Here is a 16,707-nt window from a genome sequence, read left to right on the forward strand (position 1 = left end):
CCATAAAACCCCATAGAATTGCAACGTCAACATGATTTTCTCTGAAGTAAATATTCATAAGTGGAATTTGTGGGCTTTCAATCTCAGTTTCTAGCGGCCCAAACATTCCCTCGTTTATTTTCTCCGATGATAATGAATTTGGGTCCATTTCTAGTTGTTCGTGCCGTAAAATTCCTCCTGGTGATGGCAGAAAATTTCTCGCGAAGCACATTATTTTCCATCGGCGCATCTTTGGCCTTGGGAAAAGGTAGCTGAAGAGGCCAAGGTTCGATGGCTCTGAGGAATTCATGCGTCGCGCCGTGCATTCAATACTTCTCCGGCGTTCATGGCCTTTCGACCGTGAAAGTCGCGGGTGTGAGGGCGCACCAAGGCCTCGCCTCGCATCCGATGGGCGATTGGGTGCGAGCAAGCTCTCTTGCTCCATTGTGTGAGTCAAACTTCTCCGTTCACTCTCGTTTGAGGATTGTTTACGCATCCGCCCCGCCAGGACTGCATTCTGCGAACATCTCGCGGATCGAGCAATAACTTTTATTCTTTCACGCCGCGTCATTTACTGCAGAGTTCTCACAAGCCTGGGAAACCAGGAAAGTCGGAGAATAAAATTGGTCATGGAAATTTTTGGCAACATTGCGGCGGTCAATGGTGATAAGTATTTTTTTATAATTTGGTGATATAGGGTGGTTTCCTATTATTTTTTATTGCCTAAATCGAAAGATTATTACTCCTGGAGTACGCATTTTGCGCTCTTAGATTTTCGAATGACGATATCTATTTTTCGCGATTAAACGAAAAGTGAAAAATTTCAAGCGCTCGAAAACGCGACGGCGAAGTAGGAATGCTGAGAAAAGTCCGTGTGACGTATTTCTGGTTCCAACTGTGGCCCTGTGAGGTGACCTTGGGGCAAGGCTTTGAGTGCTGATACGACGCAGGCTGCCAGCAGGTAGCGGAGTACCCTGCTAGCAGGCAGCGCTTGGCTTAACTAAGGATTATTATTACCCTATCAAACGAAGGAAACTTTTCGAACTTAGGTAATTTTAATGTGTGATTATTATGAGATGTTTCCCTGAGCTCTATGCCTCATGAATTGGTAATCTCAGACAATGTAAAACTCATATCTACTCGTGTAGAAACTAGGTCCCTGTGACGTCACTGTACACTAATGTTGGGTAAGAAATCGCAATCAATGCATTTCGTTTTCTTTGATGAAGGAAACCACCCTATTGCAGCGAATCTTCACTAGCGCGTTTGAGGAACCACCGCTGAGTTGCATTAATGTACCTGACTGTGGCCAGATGTTGCATCGAAATGGATGTGAAACTCCTCGATTCGCCCTTGTTGAGAATGTTTTACGTATCCGCCTTGCCAGAACTGCATTCTGCGAACATCTCACGGATCGGGCAATAACTTGTATCCTATCTCGCCACTCCATTTACTATAGAGTTCTCACAAGCGTGGGAATCCAGGAAAGTCAGGGAATAAAGTCAGTCATGGAAATTATTTGGCAACATGGTAATATTTCAGTGGGCAAAGAATGGCGCGTTCGAGGAACCACCGCTGGGTTGCATAAGTGAAGCTGGCTATTGCCGGGTGTTGCATCGAAATGGCCCTCAAGCTGAGCACATTAGGAAGATCGTGAAGCATAACAGGAGTAGTCGTATTAAAATTCCAAATTAGAATAGAATTGTAAGTATTTTAAATGTTTTATCACAAAATGTGTGTGAAATGGGGAAGTGGTTTACGAAGACGGAATAATATTCATCGTAAAAGTAAATTTATTAGAAAAAATAAATTTACTTAAAATTATCATTGAATAGAAATTTCAAATTTAAAATTAATTTTGGTAATTTGGTAATTATGAATATTATGGCAGTTTTCGTATTCAGGGTTGATATATCTTGGGGAAACAGTGGTAAAAAAATCCATCGTAATCTCGTTTAATTAATGCGAAGAAGTGAGTGTTTGCGGAAGCAGACAAAAAGCGCCAATTTTCCAATTTCATTGTAGTCCAAACAGTCCTTCGGAAATGAAAATACCATAATACTATTTTGCGTACTTTAATTTTGAATGGAGGGATTTTTTCTTACATTTTAATTGAGTTGGAGTTAAAAAAAAACAAACATTAAGATATATTTGCCATATTCGCAATGTTGCGTCACGAACGCATTGTTACAAACCTCAGCGCCAAAAAAATGACGTGAGAAAGAAACTAAAATAAGATATTCCTGGCTGGGAGTTTTTGATGACAAGTTGATTGGACTAATTGTAAGTGGGAAAAAATGCCTTCCAGCACTTCACGTATTTTGTTCGTTGAGATGACAGCTCTATTTATTTACCTTCTGCTTTAAAAAACAAATGACTACGATGTGCGAGTAGACGCTTAGGAATCATTACGCATGACGAATATCAACCCCAAACCGTAGACCGGTCGAATGATGAAGGCCAGCCGCGTAGCCAGAGTGAGGGGGGGCTTCTGCCCCCCTGAAATTTTTTCCCTCGAGGAGAGTACTCACGATACATCTGCTGAGGAGACCACTAGCCCAGGACGATCTATCCTCTGTTATTCCATTTTTCGAAATAGTTTAATTTCATAATGACTTTCAATAAGAGCGACGAATTGCATTTTCATCATTATGCAAACGATTCAATAGCAGAGTTACTGAAATGAATGGTTTACCGATGTGAGTGGATTGATAAAAAATCGCAATACAGGCAATCCGTATACCTTCTTAAATCACCCCCGAAGCAAATATGATTACGTGCCCGGAGAAAGCGACTTTCATTCTGGAGTTGGTTACCAATACCTTCAAAAATACTCTGTAGACCACCTTGCAATTTAATGTCGTGAACTTTCAGAAAATATTTTAGAATTCGCACCCGAAATACGGATGGCATGATAGCATATACTATTTGGTTCGGAAGAACCCCTTTTGGCCACATTTTCGTACGTATGGTTAAAAATAGGGATGATTCTTCCAGACTTGGGGCCAATGAAGGAGAAATGAAGCAGGTCCTTGGAAAGGAGTGATCTCATCCGTCTACCATCTCCACTCACTGAAGACCCTCGTAAATTAGGTCGGCCAAGGGAGAGAGAGGAAATGGGTCTACGCCTTATCTAACGAAACCCATGCTCAAACAACGTTCGCAATGCTCCGCCGTGCTTGAACGCCTCTGCTGAACAGTTTCCTCAATAATCCAGAGGCGCTGTGCGTCATCGAATATGCGGGAGAGAATTCCTCAGTACTTAAGAGGTTATTCAGAGGAAGGAGGTGCATGCAATTTCCATGGAAACTTCAAAGTATGCTTTCCTCATTGCATCGTATCCAGTGGCGGATACAGATGGGGGGCGAAGGGGGCGTGCGCCTCCCTTGTAGGGCCGCCCGTATTGCCAAACATTGCAGAAACACAAGTGTAACTTTTTCATATCATAAGATGGAATTTTCGTGTGTTTTTACGTAATGACTTTAATTGAAAACTTTTTAAACTTTGCTTGTGACTTGATTATTGTAACTCAAGGTATCTTTTGCCCCCTCCCCCCCTTGAGTTTTTTCTGTATCAGCTACTGATCGTATCGCATCGACTGATCTCCACATGTAACAGGATTTCCGCGTCATATATTATGTAAATTTGATTTGAAAATTTGCATTTCTACAAATTCTATAGTGGTAATTCTGGTGAAAGCATACGAAAAATTTGATTACTGCTCGAAAACTTATGTCTTTTTGGCTAAGCGCTTTTATACCTCTCGTTATGCTTTATAAGAATCGTAATAAAAGTAAAACTTAAGCTGATCATCGGATTACTTAATGGATTCTTACTGAATGTAGTTGAAGACAAATCACATTGTTTACATGCAAATGGCGCTACGATCGGCTGATAGGCTCGTACCAGAATAATTTGAGAATTTTCATATCGCCAAGTACTATTCACGGCTCGTTTATAATTTTATTTTACCTTATCCCTAACTAGTTAGGTGTGTGAGAATGTCTAGTACCTAGGATCGCTCATCACATGCCCTCCGTGTTATAATAGAGCAGTTCATTATCTCTATGTTTCGCATTTATTACTTTTTATAATTTGGTCCATGTCAAGCGAATAGTCAATCCCTCTTCTCCGTTCAGGAATGGATATTATTTTTTTCTTTTTGAAGACTACCTGCTCATTATCAGCAGCGTATTAGTCGACATTTTTTCAGCGGGAAGATCTTTTTGTATTGGAGACTTTTTCTTAAGGTCTTTCCTTCTCATGACACAATGAAGTAATAATATACTTGTGTAGCAGCCGTTTTGTTTATATATACTCGCATATTAAAGTTGATATGTTTGGCTAATGCTAAAGTTTGCTATGCGTTCGTAGTCACTGAATGTTCAACGCCTTAAACAAATAGCTCACGGCTTACTATGATGTTTGGGGATAGCCCCAAAAAATAAGTTTTAGGAAGTAAATAGAAGCCTATCGAAGCCCAAAAACTGCCCATTTACTGTTCATGCCTTCATTCTTTTCTCTAATTTCAGTGACAAGTGTCTTGATGTTGATATTGATTGGAGATATTTTGATGTAATCATATCGGAGTTATTTCCTTCATTTCTTTGCGTTCATTGAACCCTGATCTCACTCGCTTACATTCTAGCCGAACCATGCCTCTGCCGTAATCGGATATTGCGATGTGCAGTAACCGCACTGACAGATGGAAGCGGAAAATAAATATAGAGAGATAAGTTGCTAAGAGTATTTCATTTTGAGATTTCGCAGCATTTTCGCGACAATCAATAAAACACAGCCATTGGTCTAGTGTGTCAGACTTTCTAATAAATTTACAAATCAGTTTCCTGCTAGTGATCCTAGACGAAGAAACTTTTTTTTTTAATCATATTTTTTTCAGTTGGGCCTTAGAGGCCCTAGATGAAAGATATATGAGAATATTAAAAAATGTTTCAGTGACCTATTGGATTCCATCAATCCCTGGCCGAAGTTGTAATGTCTAGACGAAATCACTCGCGAGGGCATGGGCGTGCCCAGCGAGGGGCAGGAGGGGGCAGCTGCCCCGCCAGAAGCCAAAATCGCAAATGTCTTTAAGTAAATTAATCATTTTTCAAGCAAATAAATTTAAAAACTAATAAAGAGCTGTTACAGTTTCCATAAAATGCTGATTTCATTCACTTTTTCCATGCTTAAATCTTACCTACAACTTGAAAAACCATGGCTTGCCCCCCCCTTGTTTTGATCCTGGGTACGCCTTTGCGCGAGGAGTCAATATAGACCACCAGCCAGTCAAGAATATGAAAGAACAGAGAATTTAAGTTAGAGGAGGAATGATAAGAAGTCACATTTCGCTGCTCAAGCTATTCGCTGTGCCTCTAATTTAGTCACATATCTTCTCATAGAGGAGAGAACTATCATTCATTCTGCTCTTGAATTTGCATCCGTCTTAGTTCGTCGTTGTTGACTCTCTGATCCCGTCTGCTCCAGTGTGTGTTGGTTATATTTTTTCCTTTCCCATGGCCTTTTCACTATGGATGCTCCCTTTTCCCCTCTCCTATCCCCCACCCCGTGGCCTTATGACTCACCCCCTTCGTCCCATCTTCCTTCTTTTTTGACGCCTATTCCCCTCTTCCTCTCCCTCATCCCCCCCTAATTCACTACTCCGCCATCTTCGACCCTGGTGGGCGTGGCACCGTCACGGTCAGAGCGGCGTTTGATTAGAGGAGGCCGTTGCTATCCGGTCGTTTTCATGAGTGGACGGTGACCCTCCCGAGAAATAGTGCCCTTTTGACCCAGACTAGTAGTTCTGGCGCCCGTTCTTTTTTTTCCCCCGCAGTGATGAAATGATTAGCTTCGCCCAAGTTTGGAAGACCGATGCATGCTAATAAATTCCTTCCCTCTCGTGGTTGGTAGGTACGATTTGTAGGATGCGAGCGATGGCTTTGGTCATTCGCGTGGTAGAGAAGGGTGGAGAGAAACTCGACGTGAGCATCAGCCTCCTATTAACGAAAGGCGCCATGAGGACCACGGCTTAGCGTTTCTTCCGGCGGATGGAGTGCTGTAATTGAAGTGTCTCCTACAAGAAGAAGTAGTAGTCCTCGAGAAAGGGATCAGGCAGCCGAGAAAATTTCCGCCGGGGAGTGAACCCGTCCCCACTATGTGGAAAACCTTTAGTCAAGACAACTACCGAATCAACTCGTTCCTTCGTTCCCTTTCGTTTCCCAAAATCCCTAGCTGAATTTCTGTTGTACCAATTTCAGCAGGCTCTTGTTCAGTCATCCAAATATTGATCTCCGTCCATTCTTTTCTGATTTTTATTGGACTTATGAGTTTTTGCCTGGACGACTTTTTTCTTCCTCTTCTATTTTATAATGTAATGAATAGCTACTGTCCAGAAGAAAACATTCACCTTAGATCTAATTCAATAGGACACATTTTCTTCATTGGACGCATTTCCATTAATATTTTTTTTTGATCCTCATTTTCTTTGCATGATATGTTTCTCTTTTTACCACTGTTGCCTGTTATGAATCTCACTGTAAAATAAGCTGCTAATTTCTGCCTTTACAGTGCAAAAATGAACCGCTTTATGGTTATAATCTAGGCCCCATATCAGCAGCGAAGATCGAATGAGTATTTTATAGTTGTTTCATACATATTAGTAAAAGGTCATCTGTACGATTTTAAATGTGCCCACTAATATGTAAGTACGTGGTCTGCTCTATCTGGAATCGTTGTGAAAACATATCAAAGTTTTCTGCAAAGTACGGCGTATTCAGTATATATTGTGTGACAGGGACGTCCGTGGTGACGTATATATGGTGATGATGGTGATCCTGTTTTTCCAGTGATACAGTTTTATCTAGGAAATTCCTATGATGTAAGCTTCCTCGAACGTTTCGCGTTGATTTTATATTTTTTTAAGATAACATCCCAATGGCGTCATTTCAACCGAAGGAAAAACGCCCGACGTGAAGGGTCTTTTTATTAAAAAAAATTGACATCCTGATCGACTTGATAAAAATTCGTGAAGTAAGTCTTATCTATTCAAAGAAAGTGAAGCAAACGTGAAAATTCAGGGTCGATTTATCGAGTTTGATGTGAAAATGAAGGGAGTTTGAGCTACGTGAAGTCTGTATTTTTGTAGTTGGTTCCTTAATATGTTGTATTGGTACGAGTTTCATTGATTAGAATGAGGGAATTCGATAAAAGAGCTTTCCCGGTAAGGATAATATTTAATAAAAGTTCTATTCCATTATTTAATAAATCTCCTCAGTTGATATTATTACTGTGGCCGTATTTTAATGTTTTAAAGATTTTGGCTGATATTAATGTGAAGATGCATTTACATAGAACTACATACGAAGGATTTATATAGATTCTTCATTTCCTGGGGGAGAATTTCCTGGTATTTGCCCTTTGGAACTACAAGTCTTACTGCGGCCTCGCTAATGAAGTCTTATTTAATGGTACAGATAAAAAGTTTGTATTGGATATGTGAAAGATAATTGACTAGAAAAACAAAGAAAGGACATCTTGCGTTCATGATACGCTCAAGAAGCGATTCGTAAGGATACTCTCTAGGGTAAATTCAACAGGTGTATTCCTTCGGGACTGCAAGACTTACGCAAAGAGAGGCGATCGTTTCTTCAGAAATATTCGTCACGTTCAGTTGGCCACAGCCGGTCCTTCGGATATGCCTCTATCTCTCGCGCAAACATGAGCTAATGCTGCTTAGTAATAACTTAATATGATGGATCGATCATAGTGGGTGGGGACTATATCAACATAAGGTTAGGTCTGCTGAAAATTTCTCTCCTAACTGCAGTTGGAATTGCAGCATCTATCATCCGATAGAGCCGTAACTTCACTAGTCACATGAAACTAATCGCGAAAAATAAAAAATTTCATCCATGTGAGGAGCAATTAGTATAGAGAACAAAAACACAGCTGTAAAAAGGGAATTAATTCAAAATAAAGCTGTTCTATCCTCTACACCAAATTTATTTTCTCCGACAGAGGTTTAAAATTTTTCGTTACCACCCGTAACACTATTATCATTATTTTGCACCCCTACGCGTGACTGATATGACGGTGTACCACTATGCTAAACTACCTTAGACTAAAATCCTTAATTTTTTATTTATCTCCAACATTTTGAGGGATGGGGCCGAGAGAACCCTCGATCCACCCATACATACTCCTCTGTTTACATATTCTATAGTAAGTTTTCGAACGTGGCGGTCCTTGTGGGGTCTGTATCGCAGTGTAGTCGAATGTCCCAGGATAATATATTGTAACCCGCAGTAGTGAAAAATTATAAACCTCAATATGTGCAAACAAATTGTGTAGGATAAAATTATTTAATTTTAAAAGAGTTACCCTTATCTTACGCTGTGGTTTTCTTCGCTTTACTAATTGCCCCTCTCATGGAAGAAAATTTTTATTTTTCGCGATTAGTTTTATGTAGCTAATTAAGTTGAAGGCTCTATCTGATGATACCGGCTGAAATCCCTGCAGTAATTTAGAGGAGATTTTTCAGTAGAAAAAGCGTTCGTTATAAGGATATCATGAGGGAAAGCACTTCATCACAGTTTTCCGTCCGTCGCTCCGGGATGTGCATCTGTTGTGATAATCAATTGGTGTTTTTGTTACGATGGCCAACGCTTAGGATGGACGTCACCGGTGACATTTGCATTGGAGATTCGCGTAGGAGGGTTTTCCATGTAATTGATTAATTTGATACGTATATTTTCAATGCGACGGCAAGTATTCTACTATCCTTCCTTTGTCTCGTTTTAATTGAGACGAGGATGCGAAAATCATTAAGTTTAACCGTTGTAAGCGCGGGGTTACTGTTGGGCTGGCACTCCAGAGGAATTATTGGAACAAGTCATTTAGTGAAGGTATTTATTGACAACAACACACATTGCGTCGCGCACACGCCCTCCGACTTTTGCACATGAGTACCTTCCGCCGACTGCCCGCTGCCTACGGCGTCATCCGCCGTCCTTTTCCCCACGTGGCCACCAGCTTCCTCGAAGGTGCTGATGGCAGCATCGCTTCCCACGCAGGCACTTCTCATGAGTGTCTATGCATGGGGATCAGAATACCATTACTATCCGGTCTCACGTCTCCGCGAACTCAAGTTGTTCCGCTAACACCGTTGCTTTTCCAATAACTGACCAAGCAGACAGCTGTGTGAGGTAAATTTGTCGAAACTGGCTTTCCAAAAATGGGATAGAGTGCCTGTTATTAAAAAATTCTTGTCAAACTCGTAATATAGCTATTATTCGCGAATTGATTGCCTTACTGAAGTCAGGAAAATGGAAAAAATCTTATATTCGAAACTGTTTTCATTTCATTGCGAAAAAATTATATTCTAAGGTTGGAAAATAAAAGATTGCAGATTAATTAAAGACGTTTATTGAACAATTTCAGCGGCCGAATGTGAAAAAATTCTACCTCGTAGGATCCTCTGACTTATGTAACGATTCGACGTCGCATTCAGACCTACATATCATTTAAAATGGACCAATAAATTAAGGAAATTTTATGAGATTTTCTTATATATTAAGGAAAGAGCTTATCGGGAAACTGAGAATGCTTATTTCACAGTTTAATTTCCGAATGTGGAAAACCTTTCTCTTTTTAGATCGCTATTTTCGTCTTCGGATGCGACACCGCATAAAATTTATATTGCAATAAACAACATATAAAATTAACCAATGAGGTAAAATGGACTTGCAAGTTATGAAAATAAATTTATTGCAAATTAATATGTATTAATGCATCTGATGGGAGAGGTAAGTACTCCATGTTCACAAGAGCGGAAGTTTACTCTCCCCCGCACGACTCATCGTCTATCCTATAAGTACCCCCGTATATTTATCCATAAAAATAAACCGCCCTCGCCTCCTTCGCGACCACACAAGCCCTCCCCCAAAAGCTGTCCACCACCTATTTTCCCCCCTTTTCCACCCCTCCCCCACCCCAACCCCTCTCCTTTCTTCTCCCCGCTTTTAAAATTAGAATGAGGTCCAACGCGGTTTTTCCCCGTGGCGCCGTCCTGCCCCTCCCACTGCTCACTGCCTTCGTTCCCGGCGCGATGCGAGAAACCATGGCTTTGTGTGCTTTTTACGAGGGAGTGGCGTGGATGCGGGGCGTGGCGCCCCGTTGTCTTCAGCTGTTTCCGTCAATGAAGACCCCTATGGGACTGTTTCTCCCCATAGGGCACGCGATCTCACTGGGGTGAACCCGTTTTTTTTTTTGTTTTGTTTTTTAAACAATCACGAACTCCTGTCGAAGGCCTGGTATTAAACTTTAAAGAGGTATTTTGACTTTAACTCGGTCCAAAAAAGGTTTTGTTTTCATAGCCATTTTACATGCGTATTAATGGAAAAACGATTAAAATTTTCAAAATCATGGGAATTCTGTGATAGTTGAACTGCTTATTGTGTTTAGTGTTGATGCCCGAAGGCAGGAAAATCCGAGTGCCAAAGTTGGAAGAAAATAATCATCTCAGAAACATGGAAGAGGGTAACAATCTCAAGAGAAAATAGACGGCATCATTGCATCATCATTGAATGCTGTTACTTTTACGGAAAATTGAAATAATGCCTGGATTAAGACTCTTAAATTGATTCTTGCCCTTGTTATTTAACTTTTATTGAGTAGCACACAAAGCCAGGGGTGGGCAGGGAGGGCAGCTGCCCACCCCCAGAAGCGAAAATCAATTTAGTTAAAAACGAAAGTTTTGAACAAATTTTCTTTTGAATAACATCGACATTAGTGAACGACAGAATACTAAAATAAAAATCATTATTTTTTCAAGGAAATAATCATAAAAACTAATAAAATGCTGTCATGATTTTCTTAAAACTTTGGTTTCATTAGCCTTTTATGTGCCAAAATGTTACAACTTGACCGCGGCTTGCCCCCCCCCTAGTTTTGATCCTGGGTACGCCCTTGCTCAGAAATTGATTCCTTGATTGAATTGACTCTCTTGACTTGATTGAATTCCCGCAGATGATTTTTAAATCAATCGCTTCGGATAGTCTTTTCCTTTGTCACTGGTATCGAAAATGGTGTAGGTGTATTTGCTGCGATATGGGCCCGGTGGTGGAAAACCAGTGAAAGCGATGCTAGATCAGAAATAGCATAAGTAATAATGAGTAGAAATATAATATAGAATCTGAGTGAATCAAAGCCTAAATTTGATACATCTTACCTCGTTCTGGGTGCGGGCGTTCGACACTCAATCATTCAGAGTTAGAGGGCAATATCTCGCCCTAGTTCAACTGAGACCGCTAGGATATTTGAGCGTGTCCGTAGACTCAACCCAGGTCTAACCTTTCCATCAGTACCCAAGCGTTCTAGCAATTATGTGCCTCAATATGGATAGAAAAAACATTTTGTTCGTCTATTTTAAATGTCATTTTCACTTTTTAAAAACTTTATTTTATGATGGTAACAATCTCTGGAGAAAGTAGACGACATAATGGGATCATCATTGAATTCTGCTACTTTTACGGAAAATCGAAAGAATGTCTGAATTAAGTGTTTAAATTAATTCTTGCCCTTGGTATTTAACTTTTATTGATTATGGAGAGGGAGTGAAAGGTGCATAATTACTCGTAGCTGACATTGCATTGGATGCGTAAATATTTTTATTTTGAAGCTTAACTTATTTGGAATTCTCCAATTAATACCATTTTCTAAATTTTTATTCGATAACAAAAATACTTTTTATTTACATATTTGTTCATATTACATGTAAATTTCAGCATTAAAAACGATAATAAAGTAATGTACTTAAATATGTACCCAGTTACGTCTGGTGACTGACAGACTCATTTTTTTTACATTTTCAAGGTGAGTTTTTGATCAAAGTGAACAAAATTTTGTCTTATTTACATATATAGACAGTGAGTTCGGGAACTTGATAAGGGAAGACACTTTAGTTTTTTGTCAGTGTAAGAAAGGAAATATGGGATATCATTACATTCCTGTTTTTGCTTCATTTGAATCATATTTGTCATTCATATGGTTACTTACTTTATTTATGCTTTATTTTGCCTGTCGGAACTGTTGGCAAATCTATCTCTGCTGAGATGATGCCGTTTGAGTGTAAATGCTATTTTTTTCCTTTGCCTCCCTTCAAGTGAGCATTTTTGACTTTCTTTCGTTTTAAAATCACCCGCTGGCTTGTTATTGCTTCACAAACACACAGGAGACTTTATCTCTCTTCCTGAACGTTCCTTTTCGGAGCATTCCCTCCTTTGTATTTATCTTCTCGGATCCGGCTCATTTCTCCTGTGCACTATGGCGGTGGTGGAGCGTGCTCTGATAGCATCGTCACTCCTCAGCTGATGCAGATAAACATACGCCAGCGAAGAGTTCCTTTTTCTCATTTTTCAATGCCGTTAAATGACTTCGTTCCCTCAGAATTCACCCCATAGCTGTCATCCTTTGAATTTCTTCTAACTTCTCACAACGCTTGTGGAGAGCCACTACTTTAGCGGAAAGCGTGATTCTCGAAAAGGAATGGTAGTAATTGTTCCAGTTGTACATATTCCACTATCCTTCTTTTCTATCTTTTTAGTTCTAGATTTTAATTATGATTGTACATATTTTTGGATCAAAGCTATATATTCGGAATACTTTATATGCATGATATGTGTACACAGTATAAATCATGGGAATAGAAATGACGAGTTCTTATTCTCGAACGTCTTTAAAACCTTGGAAAAAAATTCGAATCGTACGTTCGCTTATTCTGTATGGTTTACCTTTTTAATCCCAATTACAGTGTAGATAGATAAAGGACCAATATTTGCAGCTTTTGTGCATTATCTGAATAGAATAGCGTGAAGACATGTAGAAAAGCAGAGAAAATTTTGAGTCCGTTGTGCCTCAACAGCAGCAGTAAAATGAACTGTCTCTCGCAGTAACCGTTCAGATTCATCCTTTCATTACAAAACGTATGCTGAAAAATTTTAGTGCGCCAATGATCACTTTAAGCTACGGTATGCGGCGACGCTTTCCTCAACGGAAATAAACCTGTTGAATTTACCGTAGAGAGTTTCCTTAATAATCGCTTCTCATGCATAGTATGAACGCAAAATGTATTTTTTCCTCGATATCTTAGTAAATTTTATTTTTTCTTTCCTTTTCAATTATCTTTCACGTCTCCAATGCAAAATGTATACCTGCACTATTTTATCGACGTCATTCGTATGACATTCTGAGATTTTTTTTGTTTAAACACTTTCTGTTCATTTTACAGTAGAGCACAAATTTGGCTATCACTAGCTGAAAGTAATTGATAAATTAAAAGAAATAGTGTGTAGCGTAAATTATAATAATATCACTATAGCAATTATTGTTACATTCCTGTGTTCTTCAACGATTAAAAATTAAGCATTTTCCCTTTTTAACGTTCCGTTTAGTATTATTTGCTTTTATTATGCTGTGTGAAAGGATTATAAATTGTGCAGTTGGATGCCAATTGCCACCTTTTATTTTATAAATTATACTTGACTTGAACTCATATCTTCTCGAATGGTATGGCTGGAGTAGATTTAAAAACTCGTCTCTGATATAACAAATTGCGTTTTGTTGGTATAGAATCATCGTGGTCCCACGTTAAGACATTATTGATATTGGATGTTCTAATAGATTGTGTTTATCGCCTGATTACCGCAATAAGTAAATACGCAAATGTGAGGCAAACGTGAATTGTCAACTCGCAGTAAAACCTTACTAGTAAGCATTCCTTTAGAAATTCATCGCAACGGATCTATTCAGATTTACGTGTGTCAGCTTCATTTATCTAAACCTTGTAATGGTGAAGTGCGGGCTGTTTTAAATGCAATTCCATTTAAAGCTATTTAAACAGCTTTCATGCCATTGTTGGACTCCATCGTGCATTAATAGGGTTCTTTATTGTAGAAGTGATTGAAGATAGCGCCATTGTGATTCACATCCCATAGCGAATTCCACCTCGCTAATCAGTGCATTGCTCTTGCGAAATGTCTCTTTCTTAATCCGCCCCATTCTCTTCTTTTTCAATTGTTTCCTCATTCTTCTTCACCGTTACAATTATGCAATCAAGGCAATCATTTCGCCAACACTTGGATAATTGATACTTTTACTTTCGCCGTGCTTCATTTTTGTCTGGTCTTTCATCGTACCTGGGTTTCGAATTTCTAATTAAAGCAATAATTTATTCATGAATGCTACTTAATAAATGAACATAATTTATTGGTTTATAAACAATTGAATATAATTTGCTTTCAGCCGTAACTCATATATGTAAGTCGATGTCAGTCACTGATGGCTACTGAATAATTTAAATGCTTAGGATATTCAACTTCATCGGAGGTAACGGATTTCAAAGATCTACATCTTCCATTGGATGAAATTTTTGCTTCAGTCCACAAACATTTTGAAGACTTAACATGGTAAAATAATATTCTGATGATTCTGAACTTTATTTACGGCACTGTGCATGAGGTAGGAATGGTCAGCATTGAATAACTTTTACGTGAAGTTAACTGGGAGAGAACACCCCATTGTACTGTGCTTGCGGTAATGTGAAGTAGAAATCCCTGCAGAGCTTCCAAACTTTTGCTGCAATGCTATGTTTTCGAGCTTTTGTCTTTATTGCTATGCATACTAAAAATAATAGTTTGTGAAACCTCCGAGAGTAGTCAGCCGAGGACATAAGACTGTAGAACGATTTAGTACGTGTTTACTTACGTTTGGCTCAACTCACTCCCGGACGTGCGCCAACTCTGATGCGAAGGAAGAACATAGTGTATACTGTGTAATGAGAAAGGTGTGTTTTCGAAGCCGAGCGGATTGCGCCCGAGGGTGGTGGTTCGGCTGAGAAGGAAGGGATAATATTAACAAATTGTAGCACGGACATGCGTGGATTAGGATAAAGAGAAGCAATAGGGATCAGAGAGAAGTTTAAATATCAGTGCTGTTAGAATAAGATTTTCATGCAGAGAAAAACAGGCAGCCTATAAAAATATTTATTTGACTCAACTTCAAATTAAGGGAAAGTAATTCCGGAGAAGGAGTTCGAGAAACGGAATAAATTCCATTTTCTTGCACATTTCCAAATATTTTCTTATAGATTGTGTTATCGCCTGATGACTGCAATAAGTAAGCTTTGTGTGCCATATTTTATTGGAATTGAAATTGAAAATGTGCCTTTTCTATGCAGGTTCTAATGACGATACTTGTATAAGGCATTGAATAATATTGATTAATTCTGAATTTTTTTTTTCCATTGCATTTGCCAAAAGTCCTTGCTTTGAATCGCTCATTGGTGTAACTACCTCCGAAAAAGGGAAATTGGCGTTTAAAACGTAAATCATTGGATACTTAAATCTCTAAAGGTAAAAAAATTAACTTCGGCAATGTGCATCAACCGAATATTATTTTCTAATTACTGAAAATTTTATTTTTTCACTCCTGATAGAACTTAAACACCTCAACTATGGCGAAATAGTTAAAGGTTTTCAATGCTTGTTGAAAATTAAATAAGGTATATTGATCTTACGCAAAAATTGACGGGACCGTTGTGTTCAATCGCTCTCATTTGTGATCGAAGTTGACGAAATAAATGAAGTCAAACCTTTGATTCTCACGTGCTTAAAACATTGACATACTTCATACAGTTAAAAAAGTAAATAGGCCGCTGCCTTCATGGATGTGATTTAGTAAATCGCTCATTATTCCACTTGATATTTTGCGCATATCATCTTTCGTCTTTTTGCTCGTGCAACTTTAACGAATGTGATCCGACATCAATCGAATAGTCCACACATTCATTGAAATTTGACTCCCTAAGATTGGACCGATCTGTTGTAGATGGCAACTGTTTTGCAGCTGACTGCATGGACTAAGCCCTGATATTTTCTAGTTTTGTATGTATTGGTCCGAACAGAGCTCGTATAGTATTCAGACAGGCATAAATAGCACACATTTAGGGTAGGGGATTCAGTTCTTTCCCCCGGGCTACCTGCATTGCGAGGATTTATTTTGGGGGATTCTTTATCCGGATGCGAACCCGGGACGTTTCGTAAAGCTGCTGAACGTTCTACTCACTAGGTAATTGCTGCTGAAAGAGAATATTAAATGGAACAAACACACATACACTGATGATTTATGCTCGAACTCTTTTGTGTCCCGACGCTTTGGTGAAGATGTTATAATAAGAATCTTGTACGCCTGGGGTGCTCAAAAACGTCAACCAATAGACTTCGTCCTGTGGAATATCCATTCAAAACCGGAATTTAATCCATATTATTTTCTCTAGCCATGATTAGGGTGACCAGACATCTTGGGTTATCCGGATATACAAACTTTTTTATATCTTTGCCCAAGATCCGTTTGAATTTTTTATTCTTAGGCGTAATCGCTGATTTATCCGCCTTAAAATTGCAGTAGTAAGCAAAATTCTCGATCTCTTTCTTATTCTTTTCATCCTTGTATGACTCTGTTAAGAAAGCGAAAAAATTTTGAACAAATAAGTCCCCCAAGAAAATTACTAGTTCCAATTTAAATAATCGACAATATAACTATAAATTGATTTTGAAGGTATATTTACGTACGCATCGTTGTTTTGAACTTTATGAAGCTGTTTGTCATCGGTTTTCGTACGTTAGAATCTGGTCACTCTAGCCATAGCGAAGTAAACATCGTCGAGAGCCT

The 16,707-nt window shown here is 39.0% G+C and overlaps 1 protein-coding gene across 2 annotated transcripts in view; it reads right to left on the bottom strand.

Annotated features, from left to right (window-relative positions):
* LOC124158661 (lipopolysaccharide-induced tumor necrosis factor-alpha factor homolog) overlaps positions 1-16,707 on the bottom strand; it is a 68,152-nt gene that overhangs the window by 15,840 nt on the left and 35,605 nt on the right. The gene's annotated exons all lie outside the window — the stretch shown is intronic.

This window comes from Ischnura elegans, chromosome 5, assembly GCF_921293095.1.
Source record: "Ischnura elegans chromosome 5, ioIscEleg1.1, whole genome shotgun sequence".
Classification (NCBI taxonomy): Eukaryota; Metazoa; Arthropoda; class Insecta; order Odonata; family Coenagrionidae; genus Ischnura; species Ischnura elegans.